Source organism: Acanthochromis polyacanthus, chromosome 19 (assembly GCF_021347895.1).
Source record: "Acanthochromis polyacanthus isolate Apoly-LR-REF ecotype Palm Island chromosome 19, KAUST_Apoly_ChrSc, whole genome shotgun sequence".
Taxonomy (NCBI): domain Eukaryota; kingdom Metazoa; phylum Chordata; class Actinopteri; family Pomacentridae; genus Acanthochromis; species Acanthochromis polyacanthus.
Window position 1 is genome coordinate 6,945,607 of NC_067131.1, and position 20,205 is coordinate 6,965,811.

Here is a 20,205-nt window from a genome sequence, read left to right on the forward strand (position 1 = left end):
ACCCACACACACACACACACACACACACACGCATGCACACATATAAATGCTCTTTTTTTCTTAAAAGAGGCGACATCACAATTATTGATAGACGGGGTGAATGAATGCGGTTGAAATATCGATTCTCGATTTGCGGCCATACCTCCTCTCCATTTTTTTTCCTCCTCTCATAGGCACCCGAGGAAGTGGCTCAGTCTCATCACCTGAGCCGTTAATTACTTTATTTATGGCGCTTTCTGTAAAAGTGACATTTACACCTGGAGCGGTGACGCCCAGGTAAATTAACGGAACCGTTGTTTTCCTCCTCGAGCGCACATTATTATTAGTAATAATAATAATAATAATAATAATACAAAGCTTGAATGGGGGGGAAAACACACCGACCTACCTCACGCGCATCCTGTGGTTCCGTGGCAACAGTGCCGTGCGCGACTCATCGATTCGTTTTCCCATCTGAGGAGAAAAGCTGGGGATCCGCGAGACGGCAAACCGGGGGGAGAAGAGCAGCCGCGCGCGCCTGGTGGCAGAACGAGCCGGTGTACCGGACCGGGAACGGAACTATCAGAGGCTCGAGGCGACAAGGTGCTACTGCTTTCCGCCTCTCTCTCGCTCTCTTTCTCCCTCCCTCCCTCTCTTTCTATCTATCTTAATGTCTCTCTCCCCCTCGCGCGCTCTCTCTCTCTCTTGAGGAGGAAAAGGTGCAGTCTGATGCTCTCCGCGAGACTCGGCAGAGGGAGCGTCACGTGGTCGCGAGAGAGAGGGTGTGTGTGTGTGTGTTTGTGTGAATATGTGCGTGTACGCGTGTGTGTGTGTGTGTGTGTGTGTGTGTGTGTGTGAGCTCGAAAGGATGGGCGGGGCCGCGCGCTTGCTGCAGCACCTTGGCCAGCGCGCAATCACCGCCCCGCACGGAAGAAAAAAACACACACACACAGAAAATGGCTATTTACCGGGACGGACGGTAGGAAGTATTTAAAAAAAAAAAAGAGAGAACCAACACAGGGTGGTAGATTCGAGTGATTCAGTCCACGGGTGACAGTGATGGTGGCCTTTGGTTGTCTCTGCAGGAGAGAGTGTATGAAAGGCGGTGTTTCCGTGAACTGTGTGTGAGAGAGAAGGGGGGAGAGTGAGGAGGAAACAGGCAGTCTCAATTTACAAATCTCCCTCAGTCTGCTTCTGTTTGTGTCCTCACGCAGAGAACACACGAATAGTCTGAAATATTTCACGTACGAAAGTATGAAGACACATTACTAGCCGTGGTTTAGGTAGGCTCCTTTTTCCAATTAAGAGAAATCCTAATTTTGCAACAGTTTGGGAAGGCCCTCAAACGATCCTCATCCCACAGCAATATCTGACCTCACTCAATTTGCAAAATCTTGTCCAAAACATTCCTAGAATAGCATCAAATTGACAATTTTGAAATTAAATGTTCAGCCATCACTTATGCACAGATCCTATATGGAGGATTAGTTGTGATCTGTGTATGTAAAATACAGTATAGGGGTCTTTTTTGGATTGCTGTGAGGTACATATTCTTCAACCCTCATATGTGGATGCAATGTTGAGGTGTTAAAAGTGTCACTGCCTACATAAATCCACAGCCAATTTCCAAATTCTTCTGCAAGACATTCCCAGAACAGTGGTAGATTGACAGTTTTGAAATGAAATGTTCAGCAAGCAGTTATAGGTGTAGTGTTTGACAACAGCTAATTTCTATACTGAGGATTTGTTTGTGTAGTGTACAACATATGTGGTCAGGTATGCAGGTGTGTCCACTTTTTTGTATTCTCGTGAGGTACTTGTTCTTCAGGCAGCACAGCAACTACATATGGATGTAATGTAGAGGTGTCCAGTTGTGTGACAGGTTTCTCACCCAATGTAAATCCACAGCCAGTTTCCAAAATCTCGTCCTAGAGTAGTGTCCACTGCTATAGCCAAAGATTTATTTATTTATTTTTTACAGCAATCACACGTCTATGGAATGGTTCCAAAGTGTTGCGAAAAGCCTTCCAAGAACAGCAGCCAGCTGTTATAAGAGCAGATTAATAGTTTCAAAATGAAATGTTCAGGTATGGATGTCGCGATTAAGTCTTCACATAGGCTTGGCAGCAGTGTACGCGATCCTATACTGAGGATTAGTCATGATCTGTGTGTGTAGTGTGCAGCATGTGTGTCTTCAGGGATACACTTTATTGTATTCTTTTGAGATACATGTTCTTCAGGGAGTATGACATTCACAAATGGATGTAATGTGGAGGTGTCTTAGGTGTCACTCCAAACACAAATCCACAGCCAGTTTCCCAAACCTTGTGGAATGCCTTTGTAGATCTGCAGCAGATCAACAGTTTTTAAACAAAATGTCCAGGTATAATGTAGTGTTTGAGTGTGCAAGATCCTATACTGCAGACTACCTGTGATTTGTGTGCTTTATTTTTTTATTTTTTTTATTTTTTGGATGCTTGTGAGGTACATGTTTTTCAAACCAAAATCTCATATGAATGTAACGCTGAGGTGTTCAAAGGTATGTTAGGTTTCACTCCCGGCACAAATCCGCAGCCAGTTTCCAAAAACTTGTGGAAAGCCTTCGTAGAATAGCAGCAGATTAACAGTTTTTGAATCAGATATTCAGCAATCATGCATGGGTGCGATGTGTGTGAGCGTCCACACACATATGTCACATCCTATACTGAGGATCACCTATGATTTGTATGTGTGGTGTCCAACATATGTAGTCAGGTATGCAGGTATCCACTTCTTTGGATTCTTGTGTGATACATTGCAGTATGGCGAGAGCATGTGGATGAACTGCAACATATGTGATCAGATATTCAGTTGTATTCTTTTTGTTTTGGGTTCTTGTGATGTACAAGTTTCTCAGACTTTACGAGAATCTCATATGAATCTAACACCGAGGTGTTCAGATGCGTGCCAAGCTTCATTCCCCGCACAAAGTAGCAGAAACGCAGTAGATTAACAGTTTTGGAATGAAATATTCAGCAATCCACATACATCAGGCAGCAGTGTATGTGATCCTATACAGAGGACCACTCCTGATTTGGGTGGATAGTGTGCAGCATATGTCGTCAGGTATACAGGTACTTTTTAAGATTCCTATGAGGTACAGGTTCTTCTGGCAGTGCAACAATCACATATGGAGGTAATCTTGAGCTATGCCAGGCCTCATTTCCCAACACAAATCCACAGCCAGTTTCCAAAACCTTGTGGAAAGCCTTTTTGTAGAATTTTAGCAGATAAGCAATTTTGGAATTAAATATTCTGCAATCAGTTGTGGATGTAGTGTTGGAGGGTCCACACACATTAGACAACAACAGTGTACGAGATCCTACACTCAGGATTAGTCATGATTTGTGTGTTTAGTGTGCAGTTTACGTGTCCTCAGGTGTGCAGGTGTATCCACGTTTTTGTATCCTTGTGAGGTACATCTTCCTCAGGCACTGTGACAATCACATATGGGTGTAATGTTGAGGTGTGCCAGGCGTCACTCCAAACACAAATCCTCAGCCTTTTTCCAAAACCTTGTGAAAAGCCTTTCTAGATTAGCAGCAGATTAATAGTCTTAAATGGGATTGTTCAGCAATCACTTAAGGGTGTGGTGTTTAAATGTCCACATACCTTTGGCAACAGTGTACAGATCCTATACTGCGGATTAGTCATGGTTTGTGTGTGTAGTGTGCAGCATATGTGGTCAGATATGCAGCTGTAGCCACTTTTTTTTTCAGGTTCTTGTGAGACACATTGCAGTGCGGCAAAAACATATGGATGTAATGTTGAGGTTTCTAAAGCAAATCCTCAGCCGGTTTCCAAAATCTCATGGAAAGTCTTCCAACTACAGTGTCCAGCTTTTATAGCAGTAGGTTAATAGCTTTGAAATAAAATGTTCAGGTGTGGATGTAGCATTTGATTCTTCATATACACTTGGCAACATTATGTGAGATCCTATACTGAAGATTTCTCATGATTTGTGTGTGTAGTGTGTGTGGTCAGGTATGAAGGTGTATCCACTGTTTTAGATTCTTGGGAGATGCATGTTCTTTAGGCAGGAATGTAAAAGTCTAAAAAGCAATTTAAGGGACATATTCTTTCCACTTTTTAAGTACATGATTGCAAGATGCTGCTTACTGATTCAGATAAACCTCTTAAGTTGCAAACATTTTGTTGCGTTGATTTGACCATATCATGTTGGTAATTGCATCAAATTAATATTGTGTGTCATTTAAACTCAAAGCTCTGTATTAGTTGATTTAAAACAAATGAATCTTGCTTGTATTTAAGTTTAAGGTTTCATGTCCCCTCCTCTATTTTGACATGCCTGAACTATTTCAAACAGTTGAGACTGTTAATTAAAAAATACCTTTGATTGCTGGTAAAAAAAAAAAAAAAAAAGCTTGTTTGCCAAACGTAATAGTTTGAAAATCTTTTTTTGCTTTTTGAGCCCGAGTGTTTCCAGTGTGTTTACATTCATGCTAGATGTAGCCTATCACTACTGAAACATAAGTAAACACAACCCCATGCAAGCTCATCAGCAAGCACACATGCAGATACACACATGGCTTTTTTCCCTTCCGCCTGTCCCAGGGAGGGACTCCAGCTGTGTCGAGCCCAGCTCAGAGGTGCCCTCCCTGGGCTCCCCGTGCCAGCTGCTGCTGCTGCTCTTTTTCCTCCCTCTCTCTTCCTCACTGGATCTTTATGTCTGTCTGACTTGCCAGCACATCTGCTTCACTCCTTTTGCTCGGCTTTACTACTGCGCTATCATACCAATAACTTCACCCGGTGCTGAAGCTGAAGGATGAGGAGTTGTAGAGCTGGGAAACTGGCAACTGAAGGCTGGGGTGTCCTGTTAAAAGGACAACCCTGACCTCAGTGGTGATGCCGATTCAAGATGCACTCCAAAGAAATAATGAACGGAGCTCTTACGCAGACGTGCAGGAGTTGACTGTACACTGTCTTTATTCCCGTGTTTGAGCAGTAGTTGTCGTCTTTAGCTGCGTCTGTTTGCAGAGGATTGCAGTCTGTTTGGTGCTATGAGATATCTGCTTATGCACATGTTTACTCCGACAAGGCAGATGACTGCTAGAGAGGCAGATTTACTGTATGTCTGAGCCGCCGTATATCAGCACGACCACACAGCTGGAACATGAAGGCGCAAATTGATTTGAGGTGCAGATATTAAAGCAAAAGGGGTCGACCGCGGAAAGCGGCACCAAGCTAAAGAGGGGAGGTCTGAGCATGTAGTTGTGCACGTTTTTGTGTGTGTTCTTATGTGTGACAGGAGAAGAGGAGAGAATGAGACAGGGAGGAGGAGGAGTTACTATGGAAACTATCTCAACATCAGCACCTGGTTTCCCATTGGACTGACCACCACCACCACTCCACCACAACTCGCTCTACTCCTCCTTCCTCTCCTCCTCTTCCTCTTTGCTCTCCCTCCCCTCCATCCCTGTACCAGGCTGACCTTTTGGACCAAATGGCATTATCAAATAATAACATTCTTTCATGGCTCCCTGGTGCAATTAAAAAAAAAAAAAGTGGTGGAAACACTTTTTCAGTGTAGGGTAGCAGAAACAAAAGGTAAATCACAAATACAGAGACTTATTACTGCTTTTATAAAATTAAAGTTAATATGAAACTAAGTATTGATCAAATACACTCAACAAAAAATATAAACGCAACACTTTTGTTTTTGCTCCCATTTTTTATGAGATGAACTCAAAGATCTAAACTTTTTCCACATACACAATATCACCATTTCTCTCAAATATTGTTCACAAATCTGTCTAAATCTCTGATAGTGAGCACTTCTCCTTTGCTGTGATAATCCATCCCACCTCACAGGTGTGCCATATCAAGATGCTGATTAGACACCATGATTAGTGCACAGGTGTGCCTTAAGGATTTGATCATATGGAAACTTTGTTAGCCAGGATGTTCTAAAGAACATAGAAACGTTTTTTTTTTTTTTTTTTAAATCCATTCTTCCAAAGCTAAATTAAAGCTCAGGGATAGATACCTTTTGTGGCCATTGTGTGGGCATTATGTTTGCTTGACAAAATCGCAGCGGAGGATATAATTATCTGCGGTAATTCCCAAAGATTGAGCAGTGAACTTCAGGTAACTTTCGTGTCTCATAATGAAAGTCCTTTGTAGTCAATTAAGATAAAAATGAGCAAAATGGTCAGACATAATGGAGACTCGATTCAGCATGCTGCAGAGCAGGTTATCTGTTTCTACAAGAGCCATCAAGGCGTGATGTGATGCATCATCAGTCTGTAAGAGGCACAGGGAAATGCATTATACCATGAGCATTTTAAATTGCTGCGACTCTATCAGCCAACATTAACCGTGACAGATATGGGCCGCCTCTGATTGCATTAGTCCTTATTGAATGATGAGGCGGAGGAACTCCATTCTGTACATTCCTCCAACTACATTTTCTCTTCCTCTGCCTCGTCTCACTTCCCCTCTTCCTTCCTCTCTCTGACAGGCTGACAGCAGGCAGTGACCCCTGACTCTTTGCCTACTCAGCAGAGAGAAGGTCACTGTATATGTGTGTGTCGGGGTGTGTATACATATTTTCTTTATATATGTGTGCGTGTGTGCAGGGTGCGCTTGTGCACGGGTAATATGTGTCTGAACTGCCAGCAGAGAGAATATACAGCCAAAAATAAAAACTCATCTGTCAGCATTCACTGTGCGTGTGTGCGTGTTTGTGCACCCGTATTTTGTGCTTGCATTTATGTCAGTTTGTGCTACTGTGTTTGGAGCCGAGCTACCTAGTTTGTGCTGTGAATGGTGACAAAGCGCTTGTAGGGAAATATCAGGTTTTTTAATGGGGATGTGATATAAACAGTGGGATTATGTATATGTAGACGACTTTCCGTGTCATTTAAAACACTTCCCGGCACAGTGGTGAGAGAATATGATTACAAGGTATGATATTATGAGTCACACCGACACCTCTGCTGTCATGGAGAGAGGTTGGTCTTTGTGTAAGTACAAATGTGTATCTGTGCATGCGCATAAGTGAGTTAGTGTGTGTATGTGTGAGTGTGTTTGACAGGCAACCACCCTTTTCTAAATGAGATTAAATGGGAGGTTTGTCTCTAATCGTGTTGTAATGAGTTTCTGTGTAGCTCATACATTTACTAATTCCACTTGCCAATAGTGCAAACAGCCACGTGTGTGCACGAGTGTATATGTGTGTGTATGCGTGTGTCTCGGTGTGTGAGGCAGGAGAGGTCACCTCCTTGCAATCTTACTCTCATTTATAACAATAGCGCTGACCTGTCCTCATCAAAGGATTGCAATTTCTAAACACAAATAACATTAGCGCATGTACACGAGCACGCGCACATGGACGCCCACGCTCGTGCACGACCACGCACACACGCAGGCGCAAAGAGCAAATGTGCAGTCCATCTGTGTATAGATCTGTGTGTCATTAGAACTCTCAGCAGGCATTAGCATTGATCATCTGACCAGCAGATGGAGAGTGACCGACAAGGACCAAACAATGCTCGTCTGATCGTGTCTGTGTGTGTGTGTGTGTGTGTGTGTGTTTGTGTTTGTGTGTGTGTGTGGTCAGGTGCTGGCTATATTTGTGGGGACCAAATGTCCCCACAACTGTAGAAAAACCGAAAACAATGTCACTTGTGGGGACCTCATTTCGGTCCCCACAAGTTTAAACAGTGTTTTCTTGGCCATGTTGTTGTTACTGAAAAAAGTAGTGTGTGTGTGTGTGTGTGTGTATGTAAGTGGCTAAAGAGGTTGAATGAGAGGAGGGGAGTTGTGTGTTTGTGTGCGAGGGTGGGCTTGCTTACATGTGTGGCCAAATGGGGTAAAAAAAAAAAACAAGATCCATAGTTCATTAGCCCTCCACACCAGTGATTTACGCCTGTGTGTGTGTGGACATGTGCAGAGCTTCGTGTGTGTCTGTGAGCATCAAAATGACCATAAATCTTGACCTACGATCCGCTACTGGTCGTCATGGTGATGTAGTTCCTCTCAGCCCGCAGGCACTCCATGCCCTACAGTCAGGGGTCAAGGGTCGAGGCAGTTTTGTGCAGTGGACCGGACTTTCAGAGTGGATAATGAACAGGGAAACCAGTAACAAGGAACACATTGCCACCTTTTACCTTTCACCCTTTACCTTTTACCTCGTGGCCTCCCAAATGTCACATTAGCTGCACAGCACAGCATAGAAAACACTGCAGCCTTCTGATGCCTGAAGCTAGATGCACCTTACAGTAATGAAACAAATTTGATACTTGTGTTGATACGTGCACACACACAAATAAGTAAACCACTGCAGGATGTCATACACCATATGACCAAAAGTATGCAGACACACAATAATCACATTTAATAGGATTTTTCACAGCAAAAAAAGCCAGAGGTGTAAGTAAAAATTCAATTTGGCTGCTTCAGTTTGTTTATACCGGTTTACTGTCACACTTCCACGACTTACTGGGACACCTAAATGGAATGCAGCCATCCTTAATGTTATTAGTAACACTTGCGTAAACCGTTTCCTGCAAAAAGGGTGATTCTTGAACATTTAATTCCAAAACTTTTTGCATTAATTTCCGACCAGCCTCCAGTCTTTGGGGAAGGCTTTGCACAAGATTTTGGAACCTAACTGCAGGGATTTCCTCCCCATTCAGCCACAAGAGGGTTATTGATGTTGAGTGCAGATATTGGGTAATAAGGTCTGCCTCACAGTCTGCGTTCCAGTTCATCCCCAAAGGTGTCGGTAGAGGCTGAGGTCAAGGCTCTGTGCAGGCCAATTGGGGTCACCCACACCAAACTAGGAAACCTAATGGTCCTTTGCTTCGTTTAAACCTGAAACAGCCTTCCAGAAACGATCACCAACAAGCTGGATGGACACTATTGTCTCATAGTTCAAGATCCTGGTATGCTGTAACATCGAGATTTCCCTTAATGACAAACCGCGCCAGACCAGAAGCACACAAAATGCAGTTTGTATTGATCACACACATGGAGTGCCCATTTGTGAGTCTGCAGGTGCAAGTGTGAACGCTCAGGCCACGGCGGAGAGGGGTAGCAAGAATTAGGAAGTGCGAGCAGGGAGAGGTGGGTTACTATGACAACAGGGGAGAATGTTCCAGGTGACAGTGAGATCGTTGAGATGCTAATTGTCCATTTTCAATCCTCCATAAAGTTTAACAGCCACTCTGCCTCCACATGTTATTCTAACTCAGTCACAGAGTATACCTCTGGGATGTACAGCTATTCCTCCCTCTCTCACCCCCTACCTCCCTCTTTTTCATTTATAATGACACCCCATCCTCCCTTCACACCCCTTCATTACCTCGTCTTTCCTCCTAGCGTCATGGGTGCAGAGAGGGGGGGGGGGTAGACTATGTAAATATCATAGACGATCTGGACCATATGTGTGCATCTCTCAAGAGACCAGCCAACACCTGATCATCAGACTCTCTTCCATCCATCTCTCTTCCGCTCTCATTTCATTCGCCTCGTCCTTGCTCTCCTCCCCTCTCCTCATTTCCTCCTGTCCAAATTCATCTCCCTCCAAGTTCCCCCTCTCCATTCTCTCCCCCCACCACCACCACCACCACCATCTTCCTCACGCTCACCCCCTCCTGCTGTTTATCTCTACCACCGCTCCCTCCCAGTACACTGCGTTTAACCACTTTGTTCCCCTTTAAGATAAAGATAATTAAATCAGCAGCTAAATGAGAGAGACTGTGCTGCTGGCGTCACCATGGTAGCACTTTGATGTTCTATTTCAGCGCGATAGTATCAACATCAACTCATCAGTCCCAAACTACTGTTGCACAAGCTCACACACAATCACACACATATGCACGATTCATGCATTCACACCCCATGTTCCACTTACTACCTCCCACCTCCTCCTCCCACTCTTACTGTACGCACAAAGACAGATTTGACACGCTAAGCTCCACTGTCTTAGGCCTTATTTCTTGTCATCCAGCCACAACATTCTTTACTGTTGATCTCACCCACTTCTCTCCCTTCTTTCCTTCCTTCAGCAGACCTCTCCATCTCTCTCGTTTCTAATCTTATGCTGCTCTCTCTCTCTCTCTCTTGCTCTCTCTCCCCCGCCTCCTTCCTCCCGATCAGCAGGTTGCTAGGCAACTGTGCTCCATTGATCTAAGGGAGCAGGATGACAAGCTCCCATAACTGTCATGAAAACTCACACACAGGCGCACACATGAATACACACATAGTTATTGGAGATGTCTAGTAGCACCTTTAGAATGAAGGCGTCCGCTTATCTGATAAGGACAAGGAACGGGAGGAGAGAAGGAGGAGGGACAGAGTGATACAAATGACAGAAGAGGAAGAAGAGGAGGAGGAGGAGGTGGAGAGAATGGCTCTTTATGTTGCTAACCTACTCATACCCTCCCTTCACTGTTTCCATTCTCATTCCCTATTTCTTCTTGCAGCTTTTTCCCGTGTAACCCTTGCCATCCCTGGAAAACAATTACCTTCCCTGGTGGCCTGGCCAAATTTCCAATCTGACCCATCACGCAGTCATGGCCACCTCATCATCGCAAGCTACAAACTGGCTCCATTCCATTTGTGTCTCCGCTTCAGCCCTTATTACTCGCGCTGTCACAATAAAATGAAACAAAGGGGAAGATGGTGGAGTAAGAAAAAGCCAGGCAGCATCTGTATGTGAAAGAATGCAGTGTAAAAGGGGAGAAATTTTCATTAGCACACAATGAAAAAGTCAGTGTGTGTCGAAATATTTTAGGCAGTGTCAGGTTGAAGGAATGTCTGAAAGAATTTTGCAGCAAGCTAGACTGCTGAGGATTTCCGAATAGTTGCTTGAATTTTGTGTTCGGGAACATGTTATTAAATTACACCAAGTTGCTCAAAGGAATAGTTTCAATTTAGGAAACACGACTTTTCTCTTTCTTTCTGTCAGACACTTGGATGATAAGATACCACTACTATTCATAAGAATAGGCCAAACTGCAAAGTATTTTTTGTTGTTTAATTGTTGGATATAAACTAACAAGGTACAACATGCTATCATTTTACTTTAAAGGTGCTACAGGCTGCTTTTTAAAAAACCGTTTAGCTGTTTCTTCTGGTTTCTAATCTTAATTCTAAGCTAAACTAATCAGCTACTGCTTGAAATATACTAAAAAAAAAGCCTCTTCCTCCAAAATGTAAAATTTTTCCTTAAAGTAGTACAGTTTTCCAGAAATTGAGTTTTGAGATTATCAAGACATTCAATAAGCTGCAAATCATACTCAGTTAACTTAGTGAAAGGGAAAATGTACCTTGTTCGTCCATCAACTCTTAACCTGAAACGTAAGCACACAATCCCAAAGCTTCAAGGACATTTCTCAAGTCTAACACATTTATATCAAATGTATAGAGTTGGCACATATCTTCGGTACATAGCGTAACGTGTGATTTTTTTCACCCCTCCTTCCTGCTCTTCATCAATGTCAAGTTACCGAGGTCGTAGTGTGCTTTGTGCTATTGTAGTCAGTGGTGCACTGACGCACAATTTTCTGGTGTTCTTGAAATAAAATGACAAAAAAATCAACTTTTTCCTCTCCATATCTCTCCAACAGCATGCAGACAGTTGAGAAACACAAGAAAATAAAGGGAATACTGATTACATGCTTTCTTTACCTAATCTAACAAAAGGATTTGAGGGACTGACTGTACTAGTTTCATCTCAGAGCTTGGAACTACAAATATGGCTGTCAGTCTTTACGTGACATTAAACAGTATAGTAAAGACTATAAGACACTGCCACCAAATGACCCCTAAAATCATTTTTGCGATCCACTGTATGATATACATGCAGAACACACAGTACTGAGCCCCTGAATGCTGTATACTCATCAATGTAACTTACACACTGAACGCACAATGAAAGAAATTTGAATGAGGCTCTCTGTAAGGCTGAGGCAGAGAAGAGAAGAATGGTTCATTGAGATAATGACCTTGAGATGCATCAGTAAAAACACTAAAAGCAGATTCTAAGGACCAAAAGGACTTTGCCGCCATGAAATAAAATCAAGACAGAAGTAAATACGCTTTACAAACTATCACTGTAGCGCTTTAAGGCATTCAGCTCAGCAAGGCCGAGGTGAAAAGTAAACAAGCTGGTTTAGTTGGCTGCACATGGTTTGAACAAAATAAGTCACGGCTTAGCAAAGTCATCAGGATTCATCCTCTGGGGAGCAGCGATGTCTGTGCAAAATTTCATAACAAGCAATTAAACTGATTATTTATGCGATTTGACCTATTCCGGGAAGGATTAGTGTGCAAAATCCAAAATATAGATCAACTTTGATAAAGCATTAAGGATATTCTGGTCATTAGTGGATGAAGTGAACATGGGAGAAAAATATCAACAATGAAAGAGCAGAGCAATGGATATTCTTTGAGGGGAAAGAAACATTTTTAATTAAACACTGAGGGAGAGGCTTTGAAAGAGGCTAAAAGACAAATCTCCTATTCAATCTACTTGCTAATGATTTCATTTGCAAATGATTTCATGTGCTGTAATGAATCATTTAATTCAGAGAAGGCTGTATGGATTTTCTGGTTAGCACAGAAAATTTAATAAATGACTGATTTGATTTCGGGCTTTGAAATAGTTCCAAGGTGTCGCGGATGACAATATTTAGAGCGAAAAGAGAGAATGTTTCTTTCCTGTGATTACCAGCTGTGAGTCTGTCAAGTGTCCAGAGCAAAATGTTCCGTCTCCAGCCAGAGTGACAGACTCCCTTTCATCATATCAAGCCAGCCCTCTTCACCTGCCAAGCTCAACATATTCATTGACAGCACAATTTCTCTTCGTCCGCTTCACACTGTCGTACGCTTCTAAAATCAACACATAGTTAGGATCAGAAAAGGAATAAAATGGAAAGCGAGAGAGAGAAGAAACTTTCATGAATGCTGAGTTTCTTCCACCTCTTCATCTCAGCTCTCCTCCCCCACTCCAGCTCTTTCTCTGACTTCAGTACAGACTCCAGCAGCTTTATGCTGGCTCCTCTCCAGCAATTATCTGGTTGGTTCCACTCTGACGCAACTCAGACTCCACTCATCTTCTTCTTCGTCATCAGCTCCTGCTTCCTCAGTAAATGCGAGACTCCCTCTCTGACATCAACTCCCACTCATCTCCAGAATGGGCATCCGCTCTATCTTTGCTCAAATTTTTCACTGGCGCTGACTAAATCTCATCTCCACATCTCCTCTGTGGCTCTTCAGCCAGATTGACACCAACACCGGCTCTGCTCTGATATGGTTATAACTCCACTTTGGCCCTGACTCCATGCCAGCTGTCCACCAGCTCTGGCATTGACTCATCTCTGCTCTTAAACCTCAAACCCAAGCCTGAATTCTGTCCAATCCGAAATTTGTGCCAGCACAGTGTTGACTTTTCTACCCAATTTCTGCCTGAGTAGTCGATACAGCCTTTTCCAGGGTTAGCAATACTGCTCTAAAGATGGCAATACTGGCCTGTCACTCATTCAGTCCTCTCAAGTAGTTCGACAGCCATCACAATGATTGATATAGAGTTTTTCTTCAGACATTAAAGTCTTCCAGACTATGTATCCTGATAATGAAAAAGTGGCATGAAATATGAAATTTGCTACAAATATCCAAAGTACCAAAATGATGACTCTTACTGGCTTTGTTGTTTTTGCTGAGCTTTCTTCTAGCACCCTGAGCAGGTTGAATTTTCCATTATTTCACTGTCAGGACTGACAGGAAATGTTGACATTCATGCTGCCCAGATGATAAACACAGATCAGCCACAACATTAAAACCGCCTGTTTAATATTACGTAGATCCTGAAGAAGCTCCTACGCAGGTGGTATGTGGTGTTCTGGCGCTGGGATGTGGCTCATTTTACGTCCTGTGGGTTGAGGAAAGTGGTTTGCATCTATATAATGCCTTTTAACGTTAGCTAAGCAGCATTTTAGCACTAAGAGCAACTTCGGTTTTGTGTCTTGTCCATGGACACTTTAGCACACGTAGAGGAAAAGGATACACCCACCAACCTTAGGTTTGATGATAGCAGACAACCTGCTCCATCACATAAGCCACGACAGCCCTCGACTCTGTTGATCGGATTGGGATCTGGCGAGTTTGGAGGCCGAATCAATGTCTTGGACTCTTGGTTGTTTTCCTTCAGTCATTCCTTAGCAGTTTTTCAGTGTGGCAGGCGCATTATTCTGTTGGAATTTGCTGCTGGCAGTGGGGAGTTTGCTTGGTCTGTAATGCTTGGGTGGTTGGTGCATGCCAAAGTAACACTGCATTGTAACACCGTCAACTATCAGTGATTTTTGTGTTGCAGCTGTATATGATAAATACTTTGGTTTGAGTGGCACCACCATAATTTGTGGTTCTGAATTAAATTGCTCAGAAGCCATTAAATTTGGTGTTGACACTCATGGTCCCCTGAGGATGAGCTGGCCGCCCCATGACCTTTTGTCTAACACTACCACCAGGTCAACATTTCTACTGAACAATAACAAAAATAGATATAAAATTACTGAGAACCCCGTTGGCTGTAGCAGTACTGTGTTAAATGCTAATTAGCCAATGGTGGCATGCTCACTTTAGCTTCTAGCTCAAAGCATCGCTACACATAAGTGCATGTTCACAGAGGAGCTAAACACTTGTTCTGCTTATGGTTCAGCCCTAATATTTAACAACAACCTCTTTCAGGGTCCACTTTTATCTACGCCAAGCTCTCTCCTACTTATATGTTTAATATTTTTCATCGTTGCTTGAGGATTGCCAATAATACGGTTTAATGCTTACTGAATGTGTGAGTGTGACTCTTTGTTTTCAAGCACAGAACTTTTGAATGGTTGTGGGGTTTTCTTTCTATTTAAAATATAACATCTGAGTCATTCACACTTTAAATTGAGCACACAGACTCACTGGGTTACTAATGGCAAAGTTGCACCAATGTAGATCTATATCATAACGTCGACTTCTGCTCTGCAGTTTATAATTACTTTTTTTAATGAATACATTTACATTTTCACATCCCACACATCCCACGGGTCACTACAAATTGTTCTTTGGAGTCCGCCACATAGCATACCGTTCCCAAGATGAAGTTAATTTTAAACTGGGCAATCTGGCAGGCTGAAAAAAACCAAAGCGAGTCCCTTCTGATCAGTTTCCTATAACACTTCATGGTTCCCGCTTAAACATGCTGATAAAGATGTAGCTTTGGGGAGAGCAGAGCTCAAGGAAGCTTTAGAGTATTAGTTTCCATTGCAACGACTGGACTTAAGCCTTATTTATACCAATTTTGGGAGAAAATATCTCAAATCCCTTCAGAAATGTCAGTCCCAAGTGTGGAATGTGTATCTTTGTAGCTACCCATCACATGCAGGAAAATGAAAATACAAGCTGGATGACTGAATGTTTTTTAAAGATTACAATGACCCAAATTTAGGCATTTTATTTATCTCAGATAAAAAAAATAAATGAGGAAGTGCTGTTTCACCACGCTGTTGTCTGATGTTTTACCATTTGATATCAGTTGGAGGAAAATAGCTTGTGGTTCATCATTATAAAACAAATTAATATCAGCAGTTATACAATTTAGGGATATTGAAGCCCATTTTTCTGAACATGAATAAAATAAACATATTGCTCTGTTTTAGTGGTGCAAACAAGCTCATTAGGAAATCCTACATTACCTCTGCATATTTATTTATTCATTTTTATTATCTGTATTTCTGTGAAAAGGGCCTTCTTAAGTCAAATGCAGTTTTTGTCTTGGCAGAAACTTCAGCTTTACATAAATTCTAAATATACCGAAGCTTCTGTCATCACATGGACTTCAAATGTTTTGGCTTTTGTTTCCGATAAGACAAAAGGAGAACGCAGCATTTATCATCCGTGCAAGTTTTCCATTTTATCATCATTTCCATTATTATATCTACAGTGACTGAAAACAGAGGAAGAATATCAGTCAATGAGGACATGATTCTCTCATTCTATTATTCTAATTAGTCAATGCTTCTGCTCGTCCAACATTTTTTACAAATTAGGCTTTTTTTTGCAGTCTCGGTATGAAAAAAACGAGTCAAAATAGATAATATTGACTTGGTAATAATGACTTTCTTATCTTACAGTCCTTCATATTATCACTATTAGTTGTTCTACCCGGAATAGATTCACGTTCTCGGGCAACAGTGCTGATAAATGTGGCTGCATTCGCCAAGCAGGCATGTGAGCCAGTGAGAGAAATCTCAGGAGTCATATGAGCAGTTCAGGATCAAACAGTCTCAGGCCTCAGAGCCCAAAATGGCCCACTCAACCTCGCTTCCTACATATAGTGGACTTTTATAGCTCACTCGGCCAATTCCTCACTATGGCTGCTGTGAGGGAGTCAGAGGTTCAAGAGCTTTTTTTGTGTGAAACCACTGCTGCGAGAGTGAGTCAATATGGAGGAGACCTTTGGATGGGTTTTGTGGACCTCAATCGCTGCAGGAGAACAACTAAATATCGGAGGTTAGTCAGATGATCTTTGAGGTGGATGGCGGAAAGAAAAAGGTTCCACTAGCTGAGGAAATCTCTTTTCAAAGCTCAACCAGAGAGGAAAGAGCAGTTTAAGAAGTATAAGGAGTGACTAAAGATAGCAACAGCGGTAGTGCACGCTTGCTCACTAGGAGCAATAACAAGAAATATTGATTGTAAATTGATTAGGTTGGCCAGCGCGATCCAGAACCTCTTCACATAGCCTTCCACCTTTGGCTGGAACACACAAAAGGGGGAAAAAAGGGAAGTTCTGGATGTTGAAAGCTCCATTTAGCGAAGCTCGATGGAACTGGGTTAAAGAGAAGAAGGTTTTGGCACAAAGAACTAAGAGGGGAACAGCCACGTTTCCCTGGATTTGTGGTCTCAACAAGAAAACCCACTCAGCACACTACAGAAAGTACAAGAAATCAGACAGCGGGGGGTGTAATTCATCTTAAAGGGGCACTTCTGTGATTTAGGATTGTGCTTTCAAAAAGCTGAGGGACTTACAAGTCACAGATTTTTAAAAAGTATGTGACAATCAGTGAAGTGGAAGCTGACGTATCCTGATTTTCACCCACTAAGTTTCATAATTTAAGAGCACCCTTTGTGAGACTTTCTGTGCCTTTTTAAACGTCCAAGCTGTTCAAATTACATGCTTTCAGATGATAACACAGGCTTTCTATTCAACAGGTCTTTCAAATTACATGTGAAAGTATGTCTTCAGCTCAAGGCATACAGAGCATTTTCTTATCTAATGCCTCTATCAATAGAATGACGTCATACTTCTATAATGGTCTTTTAATTTTCCCAATTGGAGGTAAGCTTTAGGAACAAAAACTGCTTTAAGTGTGGGAACACCTGATGTTTTCTTCTTTTTCATCATCCCAATCTATCCTCAGCAGACTTTGCTGCTCTATAATGACACCACCGGACCTCCTCCTTTGGGTCCAAATGGCAAAGTGGTCACTAGACACTTTGTCAGAGAACTAGATGAGCTCCCTCCGACACCACCGAGAACATTATACTGTTGTTTTCACCGGCTGTGCCGTGCAGTGCTCATCATGTCAAGGAAACTGACTCTGACATATAACATTTGCGGAGGGCCCCTTTAAATGCAAAAAAACTGATCAAATGACATGCTGTTGAGTCACACGCATCCCTCCTAAATCAAAGTGAGCTTGTACAAATGAGCAAAAAGCAGAGGAAGAATGGTTGAGTAAAGCTCTATCTTGGCCACCTCCCTAATGAATAAACAGAAGCCTCTGCAGGAGGAGCACAGGAAGGTTTAGGAGCAGCTCAGCAGTTGGAGAAGGAACACAAAGAGAGGAGGAGCGCTGGGGGAAAAGAGACTGAAACTGAGAGGATATGCTTGTCAGAGAGGAAGAAGGCCAGCAAAAATAAAAAGTAAAAAAAGTTAATGTAACATGGATAGAGAAAGACACTGCTGGAGGACGACACTCAGGGAAAACCACCTACCGGCTCTGATTAATTGTTTTAGAATAATGACTGATTGGAATAATGATTTGATTCATTATGATTATCATGTTGACTTTTTTGATTACATCGGGAATAAAGAGCGGATTACAGTAGGCCTAATGTGGATTTTTGAAGTCATTAGTGCGAAAAAGAAAATGGGTTTCACATTGGTTCCGAAGTAAATAGCGGAACTGAACATTTTACAGTAAATTCTGCTCACATTCCAGCTTCTTGATTTATCCTCACATTTACGGCAACATCTCTGTTTACCATCTTCTGAACAAGAGATAACAAATTTGCCAAATTCCACTGCTGAAAGCGTATACAGCGGTTTTCTTCAAATACAACATATTCTTCATCATGAAAACTGCCTCTTTTCTTAGAAAACAAACACGATGTAGAACAGACTGTGTATATTTCCCTAAATGCCTTCGCTGTTTGTCATCATAATGCAAAGCCAACAGACAGCAGGAAAAGACACAATTAAATATTTTGCAAGAAACCCGTCAAAGACAAAACACTGCAAAAGAGGAACACTCGTGGGGCAGTCTGTGAGCTACTGCTGGTGTTATTTTGCATATGAACGAGGTAACAATTTTGTGTATGTTAGGATTAAGATATTTAAAGCAGGATTTAGCTTAGTTGCCCACATCTGTAAGTACACGTCTGCGTCGCTCTATAGAGGTTTACTGTTAATATAAATAGCTCATTATTTTCACAGTAGGGAACATGAACTACTACTTGCTTCATTCACAGAACAACCCGTTTTTAATTATGGCAAGTGTTATGACAGTAATTTAAACAAGAGGCGAAATAAAGAAGAACATGGTTTGGAGTTTAAAGAGCAGCGAAGCGGGATTTTTAAAAAAATGTCATGTGCACATCACACTTGCACATTTACAGACGTTCCCACTTTGGAGCCGACCTTTGAGCAGCAGGTTTGGCTTTGGTGACTTGAACAAGCATATCTTGATGGGTTTTTTTTTTCTTTGTTTCCCCAACCCAAATGGGGATTTCAACCACAGATCTGCCTCACCAAACTGGAGCATGGTACATTACATAAAACATTTGCTGACGAGCCTTTCTCAGAGGCAGGATGATGAGCATAGTTGCTGTTCATCGAGCTGACATTACAGGCCAGACTGTTGCTGTCCACTTTGTTTGGTTCTGAATCAGTGCTCACATGGCATACATGAAGAGCATCTTATTTGGGAGAGTACACCATGACATACTGTGGGAAATAGAAACTCAGCACCCCCTGGTGTCAGGTTTAAAGCCCTGTGTTATCTGTCCCAGTTCCTGCTTGCAAGACACAATACACATTTAATAAAAAATAAATGAATGGATGTGTACCCACGAGTACATCTGTGGACATCCATAAGTATGTCATCCAGATCATTAAGACAGAGAAATATAGCTTTTGTAATCATCACAGGGTTTAAATGTGACTTTTTCTGCATGATAAGGTCACGTCAACACATTTATTGTCTATCTGTGTGTGTCTCAATAACATCAGTGCTTTAAAAGTCACAAAAATACATGACATTGGATGAGTATTGTTAAAATGGCACCCTTTTGGAAAATTTGTATTCTTAAAGAATTCACAGAATCATTCTAGTGCCTCACCTCCCAACTTGATACAACTCTTTAAATATTGACGCCCTTTACTATAATATACAGAAGAAATAATAACATTTTTCCAAAGAGAAAAAGAACATAGAAGTGATATTTAGTAATTTTGCCACAGCTGAGTAATATTAAAGAGTAAACTGGAATCAACCTGTGAATAATTGTTTTTAGATTTTTACAAGTTTCACATTAAAGTTAGCTAGTTAGCCTTTTAGATGAATGTTTCTTTTACTGTGGTTAGCTATTATGTTATTGTCTTTGATAACAACATTAGCAAGCTAGCATCGTATAACGTTATTGCTTCACCATAAAGTCAGCTAGCTGGTTGACTGAATAATTTTTTTGTTTATTTGTTGCAGTTTTACTGGGGTCAGCTAGTATTTTATTTAATTAGATAATAACATTAGCAATCTAATATTGTATAACACGGTTAGTTTATCATAAAGTCAGGTAGTTAGCTTTTTAGACATATATTTTTTGTTTTTACTGTGGTTAGCTATTATGTTATTGCATTAGATATGAACATTAGCAAGCTAATATCGCATAACG

General features: G+C 41.8%; 1 protein-coding gene and 1 long non-coding RNA gene across 2 annotated transcripts in view; one reads left to right on the forward strand and one right to left on the reverse strand.

Annotated features, from left to right (window-relative positions):
• nrxn1a (neurexin 1a) overlaps positions 1–734 on the reverse strand; it is a 60,647-nt gene extending 59,913 nt beyond the window's left edge. Inside the window, 1 exon segment of the mRNA XM_051939285.1 lies at positions 389–734. The gene's annotated coding sequence lies outside the window, so the exon portion shown is untranslated.
• The window catches only part of LOC127531057 (uncharacterized), a 66,182-nt gene that overhangs the window by 22,027 nt on the left and 23,950 nt on the right, over positions 1–20,205 (forward strand). The window lies entirely within an intron of this gene.